At 50.0% G+C, this 23925-nt stretch overlaps 1 pseudogene; it reads left to right on the top strand.

Moving 5' to 3' along the window:
• The first annotated feature begins 22515 nt into the window (after positions 1–22515).
• On the top strand, positions 22516–23391 carry LOC100613753 (exosome complex component RRP43-like; annotated as a pseudogene).
• The last annotated feature ends 534 nt before the right edge of the window (positions 23392–23925 follow it).

The raw sequence follows: 23925 nt of genomic DNA, 5'->3' as shown, positions 1-23925 counted from the left end.
AAATATTTTACTCAGGACAAAAAGTAGGTTACCATATAGGATGAATTATCTCATGTTTGCAAATATGTATGTATTTATACATATTTAAAGATATATGTGTATATATGCATAGAAAAACATTCATGATTTTAACCATAGTATTTTAGCAGTGGTTATCTCCAGTTGTTGAAACTATGGGAAGAAGAAACATTTCCTTTTTTTTCTAGTTTTTTCTACAGTGTTTGAATTATATACAATGAGCGCTCTTCACTCTTATAACTGGGAAAAACAGTAATGCCATTTTTGTTCTGAAGGGTAAAATGAATACGTGGACATTTACTACGGAGACAAAGTTGGAAAGAACCTGCTAGGCAGAGGGAACAGCACAGGTAAGAGCAAAGAGGAATGAAAATAATACCCTATTACAGGAATTGCCAACCATGTGGCATGGCTGGAGGGCACTGGGGGTGACTGAAAAAGAGTTGTTTCCACGGGCCACATTACCAATGCCTTTCATCTCATAAAAAGAGTTTAGAGTTGGTTCTTGGCACAAGGGCAGGAGAGTAACAAGTTTTGATTTACATATTCAGCAAATTAGTTAATAGGGGTGGAGAGAAGCCTAGAGTCTGGGAGGCCGATGATTGAGGAAGGAGAAGCTGGGGCTGGAGGTGAGTCAAGGCTTAGAAGGTAGAAAAGAAAAATGGAAATAAGAGATAAGTGGAAGCCAAATTAGATAATAATTATCCCTGAGTGGGAAGTAAGTTTGTCTGTCTTACCAGGATTTCCAGGGTTGCAGCCCAGCCTGGCATATTAATGGCAGGAGGCCAGGTCTAGAGATGATCATGATCATGATCATGATGAAGATGATGGTGATTCATGATGAGGAGGAGGAAATTTCCATTAAAAGATCCCGGTAGCCCTTTATAGCTTACAAAGTCCTCTGACTTCCATGTCCCAGAACATCAAAATGTTATGTTCCTATTCTGCAAATGAAGGTCTGAGGCCTGGAGAGGTGATAGAACCAGAGCAAGACCCAAGCACAAAGGACCTTCCCCTAGGTACACAGGTGGGCAGCCGCTGCTGTCCCCAGCAAGCCCGAGTGATGACTGTGTGTTCACTGGCTAGCTATGTGATCGTGGACGGACATTGCCCGTCTCTGTGCCTCAGTTTCCTCTTTTATAAAATGAGAAAAATACTTCATGTGGTTGCTGAAAGGATGATATGACTGAAAACAAGTAAAGAGCTTGGAGCAGAACCTGGCACATAGTATGTGCTCAATATATATGAGCTCTTATTGTTTGTTTGTTCATTTGTTTGTTTGTTTTGAAACAAGGTCTCACTCCATCACCCAGGCTGGAGTGCAGTGGCATGATCATGGCTTACTGTAGCCTCAACCTCCCCAGGCTCAGCTTCCTGAGTAGCTGGGACTACAGGCACGTGCCACCACATCTGGCTAATTTTTCTATCTTTTGTAGAGACAGGATTTCACCATATTGCCCAGGCTGGTCTTATCTTAAACTCCTGGGCTCAAGCAGTCCACCTGCCTCAGCCTCCCAAAGTGCTGGGATTACAGGTGTAAGCCACTGTACCTGGCAGGGCTCTTATTATTTTTTACAATTATTATTCGTCTTTGCACAATACCCCACACAGATCATCTGGAAAGAATGACTGGGAAACCAGGCTTTAAGCGTTCACCAGACCCCTTCCTTACTTTCAGACCCTGACTCATGGAGAAAGGACCAAGGCTGGAATCTTTGTCCCTGGTCTGGTTCACCAGCGCTCTGAGGTCCTTTGCAGCACTCACCCTTTCCAATCATTTCCATGCTCCTTTGTGCTCATGTGTGCATTCATTTATTCATTCATTCCTTCATTCAGCAAACATATCATATTCTAGTCTGAGCCCATCCTAGGGTCTGGGACTACAAAGAAAATCATGGCCTGGGCCTTTCTTCAAAGGCCTCACTCACTCATTCATTCATCAAACACTTACTAGGGGCCTCCTCTGGGCCCACACATACATATTCTGTTTCTATCCTCTCTTGCCTTTGGACATGAAATAATTATTCAGGGAGTCATTTCCCAGAGATTATTTCATTTCCAATCTTCTTCTCATGCTTTCCGCCCTGTGTACCCACTCTGCGCACACACCAAATCACACAGAGAAACCAAAACAGAGATCCAGAAAGAATATTCTCCCACATCTCCTGTGGCTGAAGACTTTCCACTAGTTCCCAGAGTCTGGAAGGAAGAGCAACAGCAACTGAGTCCTCTGGAATTTTTTTCCATTCATTCATTCATTCATTTATTCACTCAACAAACAGTTTACTGAGCACTGTATCTGTGCCAGGCCCTGTGCTAGGAAGTGTGGGGGTAACAGAAATGAATAATCACAGAGTGCACCCTCGAGGAGTCTCCATTCAGTGGGCCAGTGGCTCATTCTTTCCACAAATATTCACTGAGCTTCTCTAAAGCATCAGTTAAGCTTTGGGAATGTGAACAAGAAAGATGAAGGCCCTGCACTCAAGGAGCTTGCTATCTATGAGGCGATGTCTCGTGCTGTCTGTGAGACAGACAATGGGCAAGCAAGCAAACCAGTAGACCACTGTTTTTCCAAGCAAGGCTCCGAAGAAAATAAAACAGGGTGATAGGACAGTGACTGAGGTTAGACAACACAAGTGAATTAAATTTGAGCAGGGCACTTGCCTTCTCTGGGCTTCAGTTTCCTCAAGGAGAACAATCATATCCATCTCCACCGTGGGAAGCAAACGAGTTAGTATATGTAAAGCCTGGAACATAGTGAGCACTAAGTAAGTGTCATCAATTATTTATTTTTCCCAGGGAAGGGGAGGGTGGAATGGAGGAGTCTCACTCTGTCACCCAGGCTGGAGTGCAGTGGCATGATCGTGGCTCACTGCAGGCTTGACTGCCTGGGCTCAAGCAATCCTCCCACCTCAGCCTTCTGAGTAGCTAGGACTACAGGTGTGCACCACCACACCTGGCTAATTTGTTTACTTTTTGTAGAGATAGGGGTTTCATTATGTTGCCCAGGCTGGTCTCAAACTCCTGGACTCAAGCAATCCTTCCGCCTTGGCCTCCCAAAGTGCATCATTTGTTATTTTTAGGTAGATGCATAAGCAGATCATCAAAACATTAGGTGGTTAGTGCAGAATAAGGCAATGTAGATCCAGGGCATCCTGGGAGCACTGGAGAGGAGCCCCAACGTGCCAGGTACAGCCCAGCCAGGGAAGAGAGTCAGGACACTGGGCATAGATGCCCTCCCTGCATCACCTAACCCTGCATCCCTGGAACCCACTGGCCACCCCCAAGGATGTTGCCTTTCTGAAGTGCTGGAGCAAGTGGAGAGGGGCAGAAGAAATGCATGTGCCCCACCTCCCTGCGGACAAGAGGGGAAAGAGGGTACACAGGTGGCCACAGGCAGGCAGAATAGGGCCTGCTTTCATGGGCCACCTCCTCCCAGGACCCTGGCTCTCCAAAGTGCCTGCCACCCTGTCTGGTGATAGAAATGCTGGGGAGTTGGGAGGAGGGCGGGTGCCCTAACACTCAATCCACATGGAGCAGAATGAAGGGGCAACTCCCCTTTCATGGAGTTCTTTCCTAGACCCTAGAGTTCAACAGTTCAGGACTCCTGTTCACAGGAGCACACTATCTTTCCACCACTCTCAGCAGGGAGTATCACTGCCCCCACCTCTTAGATGAGTACATGGAGGCTGAGAAGGGACACTGATCTTTCTCAGTCACTCAGTTCAGAAGTGGCAGCGGGAAGTCAGCATCTGGGCTGGCTGCAAAGTGGCCACTCTTCTTCTCCTTCCCCGTTCTGCTTCTCCCAATTTGGGGTGCCCAGGAAAGCCTATTATGTAGGGAGGGCAGGGCTGTGAGACTCAGGGGAGGTGGGGGAGTGAGAGGCAGATATTGCTGTGTAAAATGACCTGGATCTGTGGTGAGGGCTCCAGGATTGTTGGAGAGAGCAGGGTACAGAACTGGGTTGGGGGGTTACAGCCAGGAAGAGATGGAACCACAGGGAGGAAGCCCCGCCTGCCCCCAATCCTCATCACAATAGGCATCGTGGCAAACAGAATGAGGAAGGGGCAAGGCCCCAACCCCTCCTCCACAGTATCACCTGGCCAGGCAGCCCCATTCCCAGCCCTGCGCCCACAGGGACCAGGATGTGGGCAACCAGGGATAGACAAGCCCTGACGTAGACAGCTCTGCGACCCCCATGCCTGGCCTCCTTAGCCACAAGCCAAATACTCTTTGTGGTTTGGGCACCGGCCAAGCGCCCACACCCCAGCTCACGGGACCACAACTTCCCTGTTGCATCAGGTTACTGAGCGCGTGCACACGCCCCAGAGCCTGTTACACAACTGTGGTGCGCGCGCGCAGCACCCACACACCCTGGGTGGCTCCACAGTCCCACAGAAGAAACCGCAGCCTTGCTTGGAGTGCACAGGGCCCTCTCCAGCCTCTTGGCATTGAGAGCTGGAGATGGGGGTTAGGGGGAGGAGGGTGCCTGGTCTGGGGCCAGGATCTGTGAGCTCCACCACTGGCTCATTGTGAAACACCAGTAAGTCATGGCCCCTCTCTGAGCCTGTTTCCCCACCTAGAAAGGAAGCTCACCTTCCACCCTGATGATCTACATACCCAATTGCCCTCCGCGCCCCTCAACACCCTCCAAACCACCACCACCATCTCCCTTCCTGTAGGAATGTCAGCAAGAGAGGGAAGCAAGAATCTGCACAGAGAGGAGACGGAGGGGTGGATAAGATGACCTCTAAAAGGGCCCTTTCCTCTTGGGGCTTCTCCTCTGTAGAAGTGGGTGTGCCTTGAGGGGAGCCCCATCATCACCCTTTGTCCAGGAAGACCGAGGACAGTGGCCAGAGCTCTTTTGAGAAGGGACTAAGGAGCAGGAGGCAGGGGATGGGTAACTTTCTTGTTTGTAGTTTTTTCCCCCACTTTTCTACAACAGACATGTGTCACACACTACTTGCAATGGGTGGAGGAGGGAGTGTGTTGGGAGGGCAAATGCTCTTGGGGAAGGTTAATGTATCAAGCACACCCCCTTTCCCACCCTTAAGCCAGCATTTCCCTAACTATGTTGTGGCAAACGGGCTCAAATAAGCACAGGAAACCTGAGTTAAACACAGTCTAACAGGTTTTCTTGACTGCAGGACTTCTCTGAGCCTCTAACATGCTAATCTGGGCTACAACCCTCAGAGACGAGGGACGAGACAAGGAAACGCATTTAATCTCAGAGCTCTTTATAGGGGGAGCATCTCAAGATGCACTTACTAGGCACTGCTGGAACTCAGAGTCCGGTGGCACGCCAGGCCCACACCCCATTGGTGAAGAGCCTCCATGGAGGAGAGACAGCCTAGGCCCCGGAGGACACCAAGGGCAGATGCCCTAGGCAGCTACCTCCCACTGCGTGAGTCCAATCCCAATCCTTCTGCCCAGAACTGGTCCAAGACCTGTATCCCAGTTATGAAGGCAGGTAGTAATGTGGGAGGGCCCATGGGTGGCCCTGCCGCTTCCCTGAAGTTACTTAGATCTGCAGTGACCCCTGCTGGCTCTAGCCAAAATCACCCCTCCCCTTACTCCTCACCTTCCTCCTTGCCAATCCCTGGCCCTCCAGCCTCTTCCTCATTAGCCTTGACACAGCCCCATCAGGACCCACCGTGACCACACCCAAACACCAGATCCCTTATGCTTTCCTTTATGCCTGGGGTTGGAATCCGGCCAGGCTTTGGCTGAGCAACATGTTAGTGAGTTCTGAGGCCTGTGCTGGGGAGGCCCTGATGGCATGAGGAAGAGGGCTCCGAGGACAGCCTGACCCCTTATCAAGGGCACAGTCACCCGCATGGAAGTTCAAGACCACTATCATAACAGCAAACATTCATTGGCTTTTTCAGGAACAGAGCTGAATCCTTTATGTCGAGTATTCCATTTAATTCTCATAAGAATTCTACAGGCACTGTTCCTGCATCGACCCAGTTTTCCAGTGAGAAACTGAGGCTCAGACGTTTAAAAATTACCAAATGGCAAAACTCAGATTCAAATCTGGATTTCTGGATTTGAGCCCACCCGTTCCTTCCCCGTGCTATTTTGCTGTTCTTGCTTCTGCCCACCCCTCAATCCACCTACAGTGTTCAAGTGTAGTTTTTTCTGCCCAGTGCCCGTGGTTTTGGGGAAGATGACTCAAGTGGCCTTGCCTCATGTCCTCCAAGCATGGCCTTGTGAGCAGACCTAGCCAGTCATTATACCCTTCCCCCTAGTCAACGGGAACACAGATTGGGTTTTCATCCCCCGGACCCATTCTTTCTTCGGATAATAGCCTCTTGATTTCCTCTGGGCAGTCCCTACACTCTCAGTAAAAGTGGCTTGGATGGAAATGACTCCATCTCCCTATCTCCGTGGGAAGATTCGGACCACTCAAGCACAGAAAAAAAAAAAAAAAAAAAAAAAGTCCTATCCATAGTGATTGGTTCAGGAAGGACATATGACCAAACCAGGCCCATCAGAGTCAATCCTGGAATTTTACTGGAGCCACTGGGAAGAAGAATGGCTTTCTGCTCTCTCCGAAGTTACTAAATGGGTACGTATATTCCAAGAGTTTCCAGGAGTACTGCCTAAGGAGAACATGCGCGAGAAGGAAGCCCACACAGAGGAGAGCAGAGACCAAGCCCTGCAGACATTGTCCGGGCTGTGCCAAAGACAGACTCACCCCTGGACTCTTCAGTGATATAAACCAATAAATTACTTTTTTGTTGTTGTTTTTGTCTTAAGCAAGTATGAGTTGGGTTCCTGTCCTTTGAAACAAAGATCTATTGAAGCCTCCCCCCATTATTCCTCATTGTTAACAGCTGTGTTTCCTTCTTGCCTTTTTCTCCCATGCTTACACAGACATACTGGACACTTTCTAAATAAAAATTGACGCCACTGGCTACTCCTTTCTTCAAGATATACTCTTTTGCTTATTTTTGTAAAGCCTAGCTCCCGGTTTTCGGCTCTCTTCCTGCCCCTCTGAAGTCCTGTCCATCTTATTTTCCTTCACTGGCTCCCCTTTGTTTGCGAGTAACAGAAACCACCTCTGGCACTTATAAGAAAAAATAAAAAACAAAAGAATTAACTGGAAAAATATTAAGGAGCTAGGTCAGAGAATCGACTGGGAGTCTGGAGTACCTAACTTGGAAACCAGATGGAAGTGACTTGGCTGAACTCCAAAGGCCCCTTCCATCCTAGTGTCAGGATGCTCAAGATGCCCAGACCCAAGAGTCTGACCAGCTGAGTTTAGGTCAGATGGCCGCCCCTCGGCTGCTCCATGGAGGTGAAAGGGAGGGCCTGGTGCAATGAGTCTCCAGGGATCCTTCCAACTCTAGAGTAGGAAAGCAGATCATTTGTTTTTTCACCCCACAAGATGGAGGAGAGACAATGCCCCAAAAGGAAAACTCAAAATGAGGGTGAACATGTTCCCAGCATCTCAAGGTTGTGCCCTAGGCTTTTTCTCTTCTCTCCACTGCTCCCTGGGCCTTCTCATTCCTCTCTTTGATGGCTGCAGCTGCCACCAATATGCCTACAATGCCCAGGATAGACCTCTACCCCAGACCTGTCTCTTGAGTCCAGACCCATATATCCATGAGCCTCTCTACACAGATGGCTCACAGCCCCTTCAACTCAATGCGTTCAAACTTAACTCTTCCTGGTCAGCAAACCTGCTCCTTCTTTGAGGTCCCTTAGCTTAGCAAATGCAACCACCAGACACTCCACTGATCACAGCAGAACCTGGGATCCTTGAGTCATTCTTAATGTCCCTCACCCTAGCAGTCTCAACTCTAGTACTCCCATCTTCACCTGAATAGTTCCTTGTGGCATAAATGTCTAGCCATCTCCCTTTCTTCTTTAGTAATAGGCCCATGGCTGCCCAAAATAAAGACAAATTTCCTGGCATCCTTTGCAGCTAGGAGAATCATGTGACTGAGCTCTGGCCAAAAGTCTGTGAGTAGAAATGGTGTGTCACCTACAAAGATGTGTTCTTAAAGGCAGGAGCATATCATTTCCTTCTCTCTCACCTTTTTCCTTCCTGCTGACTGGACTATGAACATAATGGCTGGAGCTGGAAAAGCCATTCTGGACTGAGATGTGAGAATGTGAGAATGGTGGAGCCACGGATTTAGCTAGAGGGAGCCTGGAACCTGTGATGACTATGGAGATTCTCCATCACCCCTGGACCACCCAGCTCTGGGCTTCACTTATGGAAGAAAATTAAACTTCTGTCTTGTTTAAACCACTCTTATTTTGGGGGTTTTCTGTCACTTACAGCTGAAGCTAATCCTGACACATTGCTCTCATCCCTGTAAACTTCAGCTTAAATGTCACTTCCTCCGAGAAGTCTTCCTGGATCACACAGATTCAGGCAGGTCCAGTTGTGATAAACTGTCATAGCATAGAAACTTATCCTGTGCTTCCTTTCACCGCTTCTCAGATTTGTATTGAAATCTTTTTTTTTTTTTTTTCTGAGACAGAGTTTCACTCTGTCACACAGGCTGGAGTGCAGTGGTGCAATCTTGGCTCACTGCAACCTCTGCCTCCTGGGTTCAAATGATTCTCCTGCCTCAGCCTCCCTAGTAGCTGGGACTACAGGCACACGCCACCACACCTGGCTAATTTTTTGCATTTTTAGTAGAGATGGGGTTTCACCATGTTGGCCAGCCTGGTCTCGAACTCCTGACCTCATGATCCGCCTGCCTCGGCCTCCCAAAGTGCTGAGATTACAGGTGTGAGCCACCGCGCCCAGCCTGAAATCATTTTTCATATAAAAATAGGTTTATTATCTTTCTCTCCAATGGAACACAATTTCCAAGAGGGCAGGAACTGAGGCTGCCTTTTTACTGCTGAAGTCCCAGTGTCTGGAATATGGTAGTCATTCAATAAACTTTGTTGGTGAATGAATGGATGAACTTAATATTTTAGATGAGATTATCCCCCATTTCACAGGTCAAGTTACTACAGCCACTTTTCGTAAGACATGAACCCAACCAGACCTACCACCTCAGACTCACCAGCTTCTGTAAGTGAGCCTCACTCCCCACATGGAAATTTGTCCTCCGCTACCTTCATCTCAGCTCTGTGGCTCTGTGCTCCTCTTTTTCTTAAAATTCTGGGGTCATCTATTACCAAACTCAAGTTGGCCTTAACAGACTCTAGGGTTCCAGCTCAGCAAACAGGCTATTGTCCTGCTTGAAGTCACCTCCAGCAAGGGGAAAGATAGTACCCCATCCTCTTTCCACTCAAGCAGCCTAGGTAGTCATCACCAAAAAGGATCTCAGGACCAGGCGCACTCCTCCCAGGGCCTGCTGGCTCCAGCTCCCACTCTTGCTGCCTGCTCTGGTGCCCCCAGACCTTCCCTGGCCTTTGGGCCCTGAAGAATCCCTCCCCTGCCCTCTGCACTCTGCCTTTGATGATCCTCCAAGTGGTGAAGCGTGGAGGGCAGGGAATGTGGGATGGGTTAGGGTTAATTCCCACTAGGCTGTGAGCACCTGAGGGCAGGAATCAAGCTTTTTCCATCCCTGTCTTCCTACACCTGGCACAGTGCCTGGCACATAGTAGGCTCAGAAAATGTGGCTGGATAAAAAGCAAGGCCATCTAAGGTATGGCTAGGAGAGGAAGAAAGGGCTGCATGGGGTGAGAAGGATAATCAGAGATGCTTGCTGCCCACTGGGTGCTCTGAAAGGAGGGTAAAGGGGGTAAGGACCTACCTACTCCTATCACCACTTGTGCGGGGAGGGGCCCAGTCAGGAGATGCCGGAGGAGTCCGGGGTTGGTGGGAACTGGATCCCGGCAGACCCTCTCCCCGCCCCACTGCCAGGCAGGGATCTGTGGGCGGGTGAGCATGTTTGGCTATTGTCTCTGATCTGTGCTCCTGCCGCTCCTCTTGATGGAGCACAGTCAAAGAGGTGGCTGCCATGGGGCCATGTGAGAGCTGTCCGGACACCCAGGGGTCCTCCAGGCCATTGGGTTCCACCCTCCAACTCCCATCTCCCCACCGTTCCCAGGGCCCAGGCTGGCCCCACAAACAGGAACAGCTCCAAGCTGGGGTAGTTCAGCTCCAGATGTCAGGCCAGGAGGGCTTTCAGGGATCCCTGGATGAGTCCAATGCTGGCACAGTGGGCAGATGGGGAAACTGAGGCTGGAGAGAGCAAGAATTTGCCCTCAGCCACAGAGCAAGGTTAGAGGCACAAGGACCCAAGGCTCCTGGCTCCCATTTCTGTGCTGTTTGCCATACCAGGTAGGGACCCTGGAGAAGAAGGGGTGGGTAGGTTTGGAGTGGGAACTCAAAAAATCCACCCCACTCCACCCCAGAGTAAAGAGCATGAGCTCTGAAGCCAGAAGAGCTGGACACAAATTCTAGCTCCACCTTCCATCATTCTAGCCTTCAGCAAATGTCTTTAGCTGTCTGTGCCTCCGTTTCCTTAACTGTGAAATACATATAACAGTAATTGTAATAACCTCATAGTGATATTGGGAGGACTAAATGAGTGGACACATATAAAGTGCCTGGACAGGGCTCCATATGCAGTAAATGCTCAGTGAACACTAGCTGTCACTATCTTATGGTCCTCAAAAGGTCTCCGTGTCCTGTCGAAGTCCAAAGTCTTTCCTAAGCCAGCAAAAGGCCTTCCCCCAGGAATGATTGTAGTGAGAGGTGGCTCAGCCACAGCCATTTCCCGGGATGTGGGTGGAAGCTGGGGCCCTTCCCCAGTGCTCTCACTGACTCCACCCTCCGATCTCCTGTCTCAGGGACTCAGTGGCCGCTTGGCCCCTCCAGTCGCCAGCCTGTCTGCCGGGCTCTCACGCCTGATGCAGAGATAAACACATCCCACGATAGTATTGTTTTCCATTTCCCACAGCTCTCAAGTGAGATCTTAGAGGGTGGGATTAGCTGGGCATTTGGGCAGTTTAAGGGTTTGGAAGGGTTGAGAGAGGCTGTTCCCAGAGCTGGCCAGTCCCCAGTCTCTAAAGGCAGTGGAGGTGGCCAGGTGTGCAGGGAAGAGGTGAGGGGAGCGGCTGGGGCCCGAGTCTCTGGAACATTCTGCCACCATCTCCCTACACCACACACAGGCATATTGAGTCTAACAAGGAGGAAGAGTGGAGAAATAGTACACCCTTCTCCACAGTCAATTCTCTCCCTACACCCAGATCAGAGCCTCTGGCCCCTGTATTCCCTCAGGTGGCTGATCCAACTATCAAGATGTCACCAGGGAATGGGAAACCCAGAGCCCTTGGCAGAGAGAGCCTGCAGCGCCCAGAACCCAGGCCCGGGGGCAAGCTGGGCAGGCCGGAGGGAGGGCAGTCTGGGGAGATGGAGTGTCCAGGCTCGTGCTTACTTCATCGTTATGATCGTTATGGGTAGAGTCAGCCAGGGGAGAGAGGCCTTCCTCTCCCAGCCAGGGCGCGCCCCTCCTTTCCACCCCACTCCCCAGTACTTCCAGTACAGCTACTCTCATGACCTCACTGCCACGGCCAGGCCGGGCCAGGCAGGTGGCCAGGAGCCAGGGACCCGCCAAAATCCACATCCCCCAGAGACCATCGCGAGCCAGGCAGGGGCAGGATGTGTTGCTAGAATAGCCTCCACCCACCCAAACCAACGCCCGCGAAGACAGCCTGTCCTACCAAGTGTTTACTCCAGCCAGGCAGACTCACCTCCCTCTCAACAAGGCTGAACCTAGGGCAGTCCTTCACTATGGACCCTGTCTGTCAGCCAGACACATCCCACCTCCTCCTCCTCCCCTGCTAAATCCTGCTCGGCTGTCCTGTCCTTCCCTGAGTGACTTACCTGCCTCTCACCTCTCCACCATTTTGCAGTGATGGTAGAGGGGGTAGAGGGGTTGTGATGGAGATGGTGACATGGACACAGAAGTACTGGTCGTGACAGCCATTATAGCAGTTTCAGGGTGGTGATGGTAACAGTGAAGGGGATGATGGTGAAGGTGATGGCGGTGGTGATGGAGGTGGCAATGATGGAGACAGCGATGGTGGTGGAGGGAGTGATGTGATTGTCATAGTGGGAATGAGGTGAGTAGGGATGCCTCCCTCTGTAGGGTGCAGGAGCATGAAGAAACCGTTGGCCATGTCACTGAGGCCTACAGGAACATCGTGGTGGGTCGAGATTTTCTAGGGCATCCGGCACAGCAGGCCCCCAGAGCAGTAATGGCCTCTTCACCCGTTTCCCAGTAGAGCATCATTATGTTCCCCTCTCAGACTCCTGGAGACCCCTCCAACTTGAAGCAAGTGTCATCTGCCCTGGAATCTACTGAGACCACCCTTGAAAGAAGGTGGACAGAGGCCAGGCTTGGGAGACAGAGGATCCTGGGTTGGAATCCTAACTAAATGGAGTTCACTTGGGTCTGAACCTCACTGTAAAATGGAAACCATAATTCTCTGTGGCAGGGTCATTGTGAAGATAGAGATAAATATCTTTAAAAGTGCCTGGCACAGAATAGTGGCAAGATAAATGGTCAATATTTTGTATCCTGTTTTCCAAGGCTTTCTTATGAAGCCTCCACCTGCCCACTCCCCCCACCCCAACCCTCCTCCATATGCCTCCCTGTCTTCATTTTCTAGAGCTGCCGAAACAAATGACCACAAACTTGGTGGCTTAGAACAACAGAAATTTATTTTCTCACAGTTCTGGAGGCCAGAAGTCTGAAATTGAGATGCCAGCAGGGCCAAGTTCCTGTCCAGCTTCTGGTGGCTCAAAGCATTCCTTGGCTGTGGGCTCCAGTCTCTGACACCACCTTCACATGCGTCTTCACACGGCTGTCCCCACCACGTCTCTCAGTGTTTTTATTTGTTTCTTAGGAGGACGCTTTCACTGGATTTGGGGCCCACACTAATCCAGCGTGATCTCATCTCAATCCTCATCTTCATTACCTCTGCAAAGATCCTATCTCCAAATAAGGTCACATGCTCAGGTTCCAGGTGGGCATAAACTTTGGGGGTCTCTATTCAATCCACTACATCCCCCCAACCTCAGAGTGAGCCAAACTTAATTCCCCAGACTCCCTATTACCTGGCACAGCCATGGTCCCCGCCCAAGCCTGCTTCCAGACCCCCACCCCTCCGCCCCTGCACGTCCCAGGTCCCGTGGCCCTGTGCCTGGGCTCCCCAGTGCCATGCGTGCATGCCTATGTGCATGTGCACAGATTCCCCCTTCACTTGGCGGTGAGAAAGGGGGATTCTAGGCTTCAGCAGGAGCCTGCAGGGGCCTCTCTGCTCGGAAATGCTTCTTCCTCTCCCCCTGGCAGCTGTTTGGCTTGGCGGGGGCCCATCTGGCAGGCTCAGCAGCCAAGGAGCCCTAGGGGGCAGTGGGAGGGAATGGTGAGGGGCAGGCAGCTCCGTAGTCCTCAGGCCCAGGCCCTGGGAGCTGGGCCAATGGCGGGCCTCCCTGCTGGCTGGCTCCAGCCCCTTCGCTCTTGGTTCTCCTCCTCCCTGGTCTCCCGTCCTCCCCATCCCGTAAAGGGGAATTCTGGAGACCCTCCACCACCCTGCACTAGCCAAGGAGAAGACGTGCAGAAGGGGAGCAGCAACTGGCAAAGCAAGAAACACACCCAGGGAAAGGGCAGTCAGTGGCTCCTGAGGATCCGCTCATGGGGGCTCTGGATACTCTTTGAGGGCACCCTAGGACAACCTGGACTTCTCCCAACCTCTGATATTCTGTCCTCTGCTCCTTCCATGTTCCTGAAATTTCCTGTCCCTGGTGTCCCCTCCAGGGCACTTGCCTTCTTCCAGGGCCCCTCTGAACCCCCAAGCTGTTGCCTACTTTTCTGGGTCAGGCCTCTCTTCAGTAAGCAGGACAGAAAATGATGCCCTCAGCCCCTAGCATGTCCTACAACCTCTTTCTACTGATGGGAAAATGTAAAACACACGCACACACACACACACACACACACACACACAGGGAGGGGCACAGGATAATGAGCCTGGGCTTTAGGGTTCATTTGGCCTGGGTTCAAGTTGCAACCCTGCACTTGACACCTGTGTGATCCTGGACAGGTAACTTAGCCTCTCTGAGCCTTGATATAGTCTCATAAAAGTAAGACTACTCATAGCTAACTTCCAGGGTTGCAAGGATAAAATTGCATAGCCTCTGAAATAAGGTAGGTATTCTCTAAATGACAACAACTTCCTACATGCCAGGCACTGCATTAAGCACTTTGCATAGATTATCTCATTTAATACTAATAATAACTTTATGAAATAGAAACTATTTCATGGCTAAGGAAGCTGAGCAGTTTGCTTTGGGTCCCAGAACTGGCTGAGAGGTTGAGCTGAGATTTGATTCTAAGCACTGTGAATCCAAACCCTGCACTCAAAACTACCATGCTCTGTTGCCTATGCTACTGGCAGTGTAGACATGGTAGACGGTGTTAGTATTAATACCACAGAGAGCAGCTGGGCTGCAGGGGTTTTCCCGGGGCCCCTGCAGGTGCAGCTTGGAGGTCAACCTTACCCTGCACACAGATTTGCATGCAGCTTGAAAATCGGGATCTGCCTGGCTGCCTTAGTAATTCTGGAGTCCTGGACACGAGGGCCAACCCATCCCAGTCACAGGAGACCACTGAAACTGAAGCTCCCAAGGCTCTCGTGCCTTGGCACATCTGGAAGCTATTAGCCTCCTTTCTACCACCTACCCCCTCAACCCCACCCCCCAGCCAGCTGTTCACAGTGGCTAATTCTGGGAAGTGCCCCTCAGCCAGTGGCTGCCTGCAGGGGAGGGGGGAGGGGGGTTCCTCACCAACACATCCATGGGGTGGAGGGGAGGTGGGCAGGCAGCAGAGGGTTAATCTGAGTAACTACAGCTGCTGGTCTCCTCCCCCAACCCACAGATAGATAGCCAGTGGGGTTACTGCTGGTTGAGTAATGAGGAGGGAAGAGAGAGGGAGGAGGCAGGGGTGAGTGTGGAGGGAGACCAAGGAGCAGAGACTGAGAAAATGTTTCTGCTGGCAAAGATCTTTAAAAGGTCATCTGATATTGTCCATCCCCCTGTTTCCTGGGGGTCACGGTGACCTCATGGTGTAGTGGAAAGAGGGCAGTCTTTGTAGTTGAGCAAAGCTGGGTCACAATCCTGACTCCGTCGCTGTCAGTCTGTACAACCTTGAGCAAGGTCCTTACCCTCTCCAGGCCTAAGCAGCCTCATTTGTGCAATGGGAGAACAGCACCCCTCTGGCAAGGCTGCCAAGAGAGTTCTGGGAGATACAGTCTGGTCCATGCCCAAAAACATTCGTTCCCTCATCTCTAAGAGCAGCAAGAAGCTTCGAGAGAGGTCTTCCCTTGGTTCCACTACCTGCCCCACTTTCTGGGATCTCACTGTCTAGATCCTGAATCCAGCACGCCCATCTTACTGTGAGGCCTGTTGTCAAAGCCATGCCCTGCCTAGAGACTTGACTTGCCCTCCTCTCTGCCCAGCGCTGCCCTCCTCACTTTCTAAACTTAATGAAGACCCCCACCGCCGGCACTGACAGCTCCCACTGGCTCCAATTGTCCCAAACCTCCCTCCACCCCTTAGTACCTGTGTCATTCAGGAGGTTATCTGACATCTCTGAACTCAGTTATCCTGGGGGTTAAATGTCGCTGCTGCAAAAATGCCTCCTTATATACTACTGCGTGTAATCTTCATAGCAATTCTTGAAAATAAGATTTAACCACAATTTTGTATATCGAGAGGGAAGAACAGATGCTAACTTTTTTTTTGTTTTTCAGATTTGAGACAGGATGTCACTCTGTCACCAAGGCTGGAGTGCAGTGGTGCAATCTGCTCACTGCAACCTTCACCTCCTGGGCTCAAACAATCCTCCCATCTCAGCCTCCCAAGTAGCTGGGATTACAGGTGCATGCCACCACACCTGACTTTTTTTTTTTTTTTTTTTGAGGTGAAGTTTCATTCTTGTTGCCTAGGCTGGAGTGCTGGGGTATAATCTTGGCTCACTGCAACCTCCGCCTCCCAGGTTCAAGTGATTCTCCTGCCTCAGCCTCCCGAATAGCTGGGATTGCAGGCACCCACCACCACGTCCAGCTAATTTTTGTATTTTTAGTAGAGATGGGGTTCCACCATGTTGGCCAGGCTGGTCTTGAACTCCTGACCTCAGGTGATCCACCCACCCCAACCTCCCAAAGTGCTGGGATTATAGGCGTGAGCCATGGCACCTGGCCGATGCTAACATTTATTAAAGACTTGCTGCACACCAAGCCATGGACTGGGCCTGAGAGAAAAGCTGAGGAAATCCTGGATTTTCCCCTTAGAAGACTTTAATACTTGAAGAATTTTAATAAATGAAGAACTGGTTAGTATCTCCTACTGGTGCTACTGCGCAAAGGGCCCGTGTCCCCAGGCAACCAGACAGCCTCCCCCTCATTATCCTGGCTGGGACACAGAGAACAGCTGCTGAGCCCTAACCCAAGGGGCTGTTCCGTCACCTGCAATTGGGTGGCCCCTACACCCCCTTTCACAAGTCATTCCCCTTCCTGTTGCCCGACAAGCTCTAGTCCCTCTGGAGCAATGAAATCACATCCCACATGCTCCTAGCCTCCATTCTTAGCTTTTCCTCGAATCCACACCCCCTTAACCCATTTGATGACTGATCTGCAGGAGCCAATCCAGGTTAGTTCTTTGCCATTTTTTAACCACTGTTCACTGAGTGCTTCTTCTGTGCTAGGCACTGTCTACTATCTCTTTTGTTTGTTTGTTTGTTTGTTTTTGTTGTTGTTTTTTGTTTTTTTGAGACAGAGTCTTGCTCTGTCACCCAGGCTGGGGCGCAACGGTGCAATCTCGGCTCACTACAGCCTCCACCTCCCAGTTTCAAGTGATCCTCCTGCCTCAGCCCCCTGAGTAGCTGGGATTACAGGCGTGTGCCACAATGCCCAGCTAATTTTTGTATTTGTAGTAGAGACGGGATTTCGCCATGTTGGTCAGGCTGGTCTCAAACTTCTGACCTCAGGTGATCTGCCTGCCTCAGCCTCCCAAAGTGCTGGGACTACAGGCATGAGCCACCTGTCCAGCCTCTACTATCTCATTGAACACTATACACACACACAAACACACACACACACCCACACACACAGAGTAACCCCAAAATGAGTATTATTATGTCAGTCTTACAAATGAGGACACCAAGCCTCAGAAGCAGGCCCACCCCAAATCCTGCTCAGTCCTAGTCCACGGGAACAGCACCCACCTGCCTTGGGAAGGGCACAGCAGCAGCCCTGCTCAAGTGGTAAGTTCACCCAGATCAAAGGATTCCAGACTTGAATAGTCAGCCATCTAGGCATCAGCCCACCAGCCCATCTCAGACTCAACATGGCCAAAACCAAACCTCTGATCTTTTCCTTCAAACGTGCTTCATCCACAGCTTCCCTATCTCCACTAATAGCAACTCTATCCTTCCAACAGCTCAGGCCAGCAATCTTGGATCCACCTTTGACACCTCTCCCTCTCACCTTCAACCATCAAGAAATCTTGTTGGCTCGACCCTTGAAATATATTCAGGACCCACCACTCCCAGCCACCTCCACCGCTTGCACCAAGCTCCCAGCCCCTCTCTCCTGGACTACTTCAGTCTTCCTGCAGGTTTCCCTCCTGCCCTGGGACCCTACAGTCTACTCTCCACTTAGTAACCAGAGTTCTATTTGACTCTTTTTAAGCCAACCACATCCCTCCTCTGCCCAACCCACCCCAGTGACTCCCTTCCCACTCACAGGAAAAGCCAGGACCTCACAATGGCCTTCAGAACCACACCATCTGACCTCAGCCCCCTTCCTCTCCACCCCCTACTCTCTCCTCGGTCCCTCTGCTCCAGCCACACTGGCCTCAAACACTCAAGGCACGCTCCTGCCTCACGGCCTTTGCTCCAGCTGTTTTCTTTGCCTTGAACGCTCTTCCCCCAAATATCCTCATGGCTCACTCCCTCATATCCCTTTAGCTTTTGATCCTAAATCTCTCTACCCTTACCAAACTATTTATTTCTGTAACCACACTTCCCTTGACACTCTGTCTTCTCTCCTTATCTTAGTCAACTCTTACTTTCCAAAGCCTTTATCAGCCTCTAATATGCCCTATAATTTACTTATTTTTATGCGTTCCTCTTTATCTCCTCTCTCACCCACTAGAATGTCAAATCTATGTGGGCAGGCAAATCTGTGTTGTTCATTGTGGTATCCCAAATACCTGGAATTATGCTTGACACAGAGTAGGTGTTTAATAAACATTTTTTGAAAGAATGAGGCAACTGAGCTGGTTTGTATCCTGAGGATGCATTTGGGAAAGCACAAGTGAATTTGTTCTTTCACTAAACATTTTTGGAGGGCTCTCTTCTGTGTCAGACCCTGTACTGAGCCCAGGAGAATGATTAGGAGTAGATGTGGTCCCTTCTCCCAAGACTCGTCAGCCAAAAGAGGACACAAGCACCACCTCCAGCAAGGGATGAGGGGCCAGCCAACTTAATGCAGTCATCATTGAGCACACAGCATATGGGAGGCCCCTTGCTGAGAGATCGTTTTTGCCTTGCCCTTAAAATGGTTTCATATTTGAAAATGCCTTCACAGCCATATCTCCTGGGACCCTCACCATCACCTCGCAGACATTAGTCTCCCTGCCTTCCTCCTCCTTTCCTTCCACCGTCCCTTCCTCCCTCCCTCCATTTCTTCTCTCCTTTCTTCTTTTCTTTCAGAAAACTTACTGGACACCCGCTCCATTCACAGCCCAGCAAGGTGGAGGTTATAAGGTACCAATATGGCCGGGTGAGATGGCTCATGCCTGTGATCCCAGCACTTTGGGAGGCCAAGGCAGGCAGATCACCTGAGGTCAGGAGTTTGAGACCAGCCTGGCCAACATGGTGAAACCCTGTCTCTGCTAAATATACAAAAATTAGCCGGGCATGGTGGTGGGTACTTGTAATCCCAGCTACTTGGAAGGCTGGGGCAGGAGAGTCATTTAGAACCTGGGAGGCGGGGATTGCAGTGAGCCAAGATCACACCACTGCACTCCAGCCTGGGCAACAAAAGTGAAACTCCATCTCAAAAAAAAAAAAAAAAGGTACCAATGTGGTTCCAGAGTCCAAGGGGATTAAAAACTGCAGCCTTGATTTCAATAACAAAACCAAGCTGTTAGATAAGGAACAGAGCGAGCTTTAGGCCCAGAGAGCAGGCAGGCTGAGTCAAAGATACAGGGAGCTCTTGTGGAGAAAGTACGGAGACCTGAGCCAGACCTTTTTTTTTTTAAGGGAATTTTCAGATATTCCAAGGTAGAAAAGAGGAAGGAAAAGGGCGCCAGGTGGAAGGACCAGCTTGAACAAAGGCTTGGAGAGAATGAACCCAGCATGAAGGGCACCAATCTTGTTGGAACAGGAAGGTCATTTGAAGGGTGACGGGATGCAAGGAGCACCTGCAAGTGACAAGTGTGAAGGTCAACAGCTGGACCTCGCAGCTGTACTGGCCACAGGGACAACAGGCAGTGTAGCAAGCACTGGCTCTGGACTCCCATAGACCTGGGTTCAAATCCTGGCCAAGTCTTTTGGGCCAGTCACTTTCTCTTGGCCTTGGATTTCTCACCTCTAAAAGAGTGAAAATAATCCCCAGCTCACAGAGTGTTTAGAGGATTAAATGAGATGATATATATGAAAAGCTCTTGCATCGTACCTCATAGACATTCTTTTCCTAATGTTTACTGATTCTGAGAAAATGAAGGCAGTGGGTGTGAACCACTCATTCAAGTGGTTTAGTCACGGAAGGAGGGAAACATATTGCACAATGTCCAGAAAGTGCAGACCAGGGTCAAGGGAGGCTCTTTCTAAGTTGAGGAGACCTGTGGGTGTTTGAAAGCTGAGCAGAATGGGTGCTGCCAAAAGATGGGCTGGTGAGGAAAACGCTCTAAAACGGATTGTGTGGCAGTTGCACAAGTCTGTGAATACACTGAAACCACTGAATTGTACACTTTCAGGGAGTGAGTTGGGAGATATGTGAATTGTATCTCAATAAAGCTGTTTAAAACTAAAAAAGACAGGCTGGATAAACTACAAGTTCCTTTGGGAGTCAGGAAGGAGAGGGGGAAGAGGGGAAGGAGGGGGAAGAGGGGAAGGAGGGGGAGGAGGGGGAGGAGGGAGACTTGGGTGAGGGCCAGACAGAGAATAGAGGATGATGTAGCTTTCATCCAAGACACAGAATGGTAGGCTGGTGGCCTCACTCATTGGTCCCACAAACTTGATGAGTGCCTACTGCGTGCCAGGCCCTGTGCCAAAAGGACTGAGATGACCTAGAATTGCCCACAGCCCCCAGGCCAGCCCAATATGAGCAGAGCCATGCAGAGCTATGGGCAGTAAAGAGTGTGGGAAGTGGCCACGCACAGTGGTAATCCCAGCACTTTGGGAGGCCGAGGTGGGCAGATCACCTGAGGTCAGGAGTTCAAGACCAGCTTGGCCAACATGAAAAAACCTCATCTCTACAAAAATACAAATATTAGCAGGGTGTGGTAGTGCATGCCTATAGTCCCGGCTGCTCAGGAGGCTGAGGCAGGAGAATCACTTGAACCTGGGAGGCAGAAATTGCAGTAAGCCGAGATCACACCACTGCACTCCAGCCTTGGCCACAGAGCAAGACTCTGTGTCAAAAAATAAATAAATAAATAAATAAATAAATAAAGCAGGCATGGTGGCTCACGCCTGTAATCCCAGCACTTTGGGAGGCCGAGGCGGGTGGATCTCCTGAGGTCAGGAGTTTGAGACCAGCCTGGCCAACATGATGAAACCCTGTCTCTACTAAAAATACAAAAATTAGCTGGGCATGGTGGCGGGCACCTGTAATCCCAGCTACTTGGGAGGCTGAGGCAGGAGAACCACTTGAACCCGGGAGGTGGAGGTTGCAGTGAGCCAAGATCACGCCATTGCACTCCAGCCTGTGGGACAAGAGCAAGACTCTGTCTCAAAATAAATAAATAAATAAAGTCTGGTGAGCGCCCAGGCAGGAAGGGAGGAGCTGCCACCCTGCTCCATCCCTGGGTCTTTACCTGTGCAGTGGGTGTGGCCTCTGGGTCTGAGACAGACCCACGGGGTGATCAGACCTGCAGCAAGAGTAGTTGAAAGTGCCCCATCCTTGGATGAGGTCAGAAAGTCCTGAAGCCATCACTACCAAGTCTCTATCATTAGACCTCAGCAGGAGACGCTGAGAGCATTTATGGAGTCCTCATTGTGTACACAGTTCTACCCTGCATGTGGTTTCTTTGTGTTTCTTGAGTAAATGCTCTCCCTGCTGCCCCAAAAACACTGTGGGTGGGCCCTGCTTATCTGGTAAAGTGATGCTGCCGATGACAGGTGGGGAGAGAGGAACTAATGGGCCTGGAGACAGGGCAAGGAGCCAGTTCAGGCCACAGAAACACCACCAAGGGGACAAACCACAGTTGGAGAGAGTATTGAGAGAGTCAACATCAGGGGGCTGCAAGACACATCCCAGACCCACCTGTAATATCAGAGGGTCTGCCTGTCTGCAGGCACCAGACTGCCCCACCACTCTTCTGGCGGAATCACAGCCATTCTCTTCATCCCCAGAGCCACACCCCTGCTGACTCCTGCCCCTGCCTCGCTGTGGCCCCTCCGAGCCCATCAGGCAAACTGAGGCAGTGAGTGTGTTGGAGGGAGGACCTAAAGGGTTTCTGGGTTCTAGCCCTGGCTCTGCCACCAATGAGCTGAGTGACATCCCCCTGGGCTCAGTCTCCTCAGCAGTGTAGAGAGGTGGAATGCGTGAAGGGTAAGAGCATAGGCCCCAGACAAGCTCCTGGGGTTTGTCCCAGCACTTTGCGTACCGGCTTTGTGAACCTGGCTGTATCTTCTTTGCATCTCGGTTTCTTCAAATAGTGTGAGGATTAAATGAGTTAATAGATAAAAAGCACTTGGAATGCTACAGAGCATGCAAGGCTCAATAAATTTTAACTCTGTATTATTATGACTCTAAGGAGGAGTACTCAGTGGTCTCTGAGGCCCCTTCCGGCTGTGGCATTCTATGACCTTGAATTCTGCCTGTACTATTATCTTTGTCTGAATTTCTAATTAGGCACCACATGTTGCCATTATTTGAGCAACCCGGGCATCTCCAATCTGGATGACTTCTTGACCTTGGGCCTCCTTGACTTACCCTTTCCTGTAACACCCAGTAGGAAGGCTGGTGCCCCCACCCACAGACTGTGGAAGGTGCCAAGCCCTTCTCAGCGCCTCTGAGGGCTAAACCTGGGGGTTCTCCCAAGCCTTTCCTCACGGAAGCCCTCTGCTTTATGGCAATCTGCCCCTAAGCCCACATCTATGCGTCAGACTTTCCTGAAGGTTCACTGTATGGTGGGAAACCACAGCACAGAGCAGGAAGCAAGTTCAACACCAAGGTGAAACAACAGGAGTCCGGGTAAATAAACCCTGGTACGTCTACATAGTGGAACACCGTGCAGCTGTAAAAAATCACAATAATGAGGGGACAGTTGGCACTGGGAAGATGGTAGCTGGGTTCAAAACCACGGAACCTCTGGTAATTACAGGAGATTTCTGAAAGAGATCTGCCTTGCTGATGAAAGAGAACTTGGTGAATTCAGAACCACAACTGTCAACACAGGTTCAATTAGTACTGCAGTCGGTTCTCCTTTAGTGAAGCTGGGAAATATTACAGTAATGTGTAAGGTTAAAGCAGAGTTTGCAGCACCGTCCACAGATGCTTCCATAAAGGATCTGTGGCTCCCACTGGGGCTCTGCCACCCTTGTGTTCCATTGAGATTTCAGTCTGGACCTCCTGGAGAAGGGACCCAAGCCACTAGCCAGATCACTGAAGATATCACTGAAAATTCACAGATAATTCAGAAAAGGAATTTATGCATTTCTCCAGGAAAGCGTGCTTGAATTCTATGCTATGATCTCATTCGCCTCTCTCATTTGCCTATTATGGAAGCATTTTGGATGCCTGCACATTTGCTTTGTAAGCAGCTTTTTAAAATGTACAGTTGCCTGAAGTTGCTAGAAAGAGACTATTTTAGCAGAAGTTAAGAAGAGAAGTTATTTGAATACTAGAACTTACCCAGCTGCAACTTCCTTTGCCGTGTTTGATGACACTTTGCTCATAGCTGACCTGACTGGAGAGGAGGAACATCTGGCAACTGGAATCTTAATAACAGTAATGGAAGAGGAAGCAGGCTCTGGTGTCCTCACCAAGCAGGTAAAAGTGGACTGACTGGAGCTAGACTCCATCCGGGACTAGATGAACCGAGCTGTTACAAGACACAAAGCTATTTAAAATGCAATGGATGAAGTAAATAGTATGAAACCCAAAGAAATGACCACCACATTTTCAAAGCAGATTTGTAAAAATTGTATTTGTTACACTGTGCACAAAACTTTTATACTATTAGCTGGGCGTGATAGTGCACGCCTGTAGTCCCAGCTACTCAGGAGGCTGGGGCAGAAGGGTTGCCTGAGCCCAGGAGGCAGAGGTTGCAGTAAGCCAAGATCTGCACTCAGACACTGTCTCAAAAAAAAAAAAAAAGAAAATTTTATACTCAATAAATATCAAACTACATTCTTCTGAAATATAGTTCTAGTATTTCTAGATGTTTCTAGTGTTTATGGTCACTTCACACATATATTATGTACAGTGAAACCATTTTTTTTTTCCTTTTCTTTCTGAGGCAGGGTCTCGCTCTGTCACCCAGGCTGGAGAGCAATGGCTTAGGCAAACCAACCCTAGTATGTTAAACCATTTCCCTGTTATTATTTAAAAACCATAGGATTGTGCTTCTCTATAAAGTGTGTACATTTAGCAGTGTAAAATACTGACACATTAAAAAACAAAAACAGAGGCCGGGTGCAGTGGCTCATGCCTGTAATCCCAGCACTTTGGGATGCCGCGGCAGGCAGA

The sequence above is a fragment of the Pan troglodytes genome, chromosome 5, assembly GCF_028858775.2.
Source record: "Pan troglodytes isolate AG18354 chromosome 5, NHGRI_mPanTro3-v2.0_pri, whole genome shotgun sequence".
NCBI classification, from domain to species: domain Eukaryota; kingdom Metazoa; phylum Chordata; class Mammalia; order Primates; family Hominidae; genus Pan; species Pan troglodytes.
Note: the sequence above shows the minus strand (reverse complement) of the source record. Positions and strands in the feature narration are given on the sequence as shown.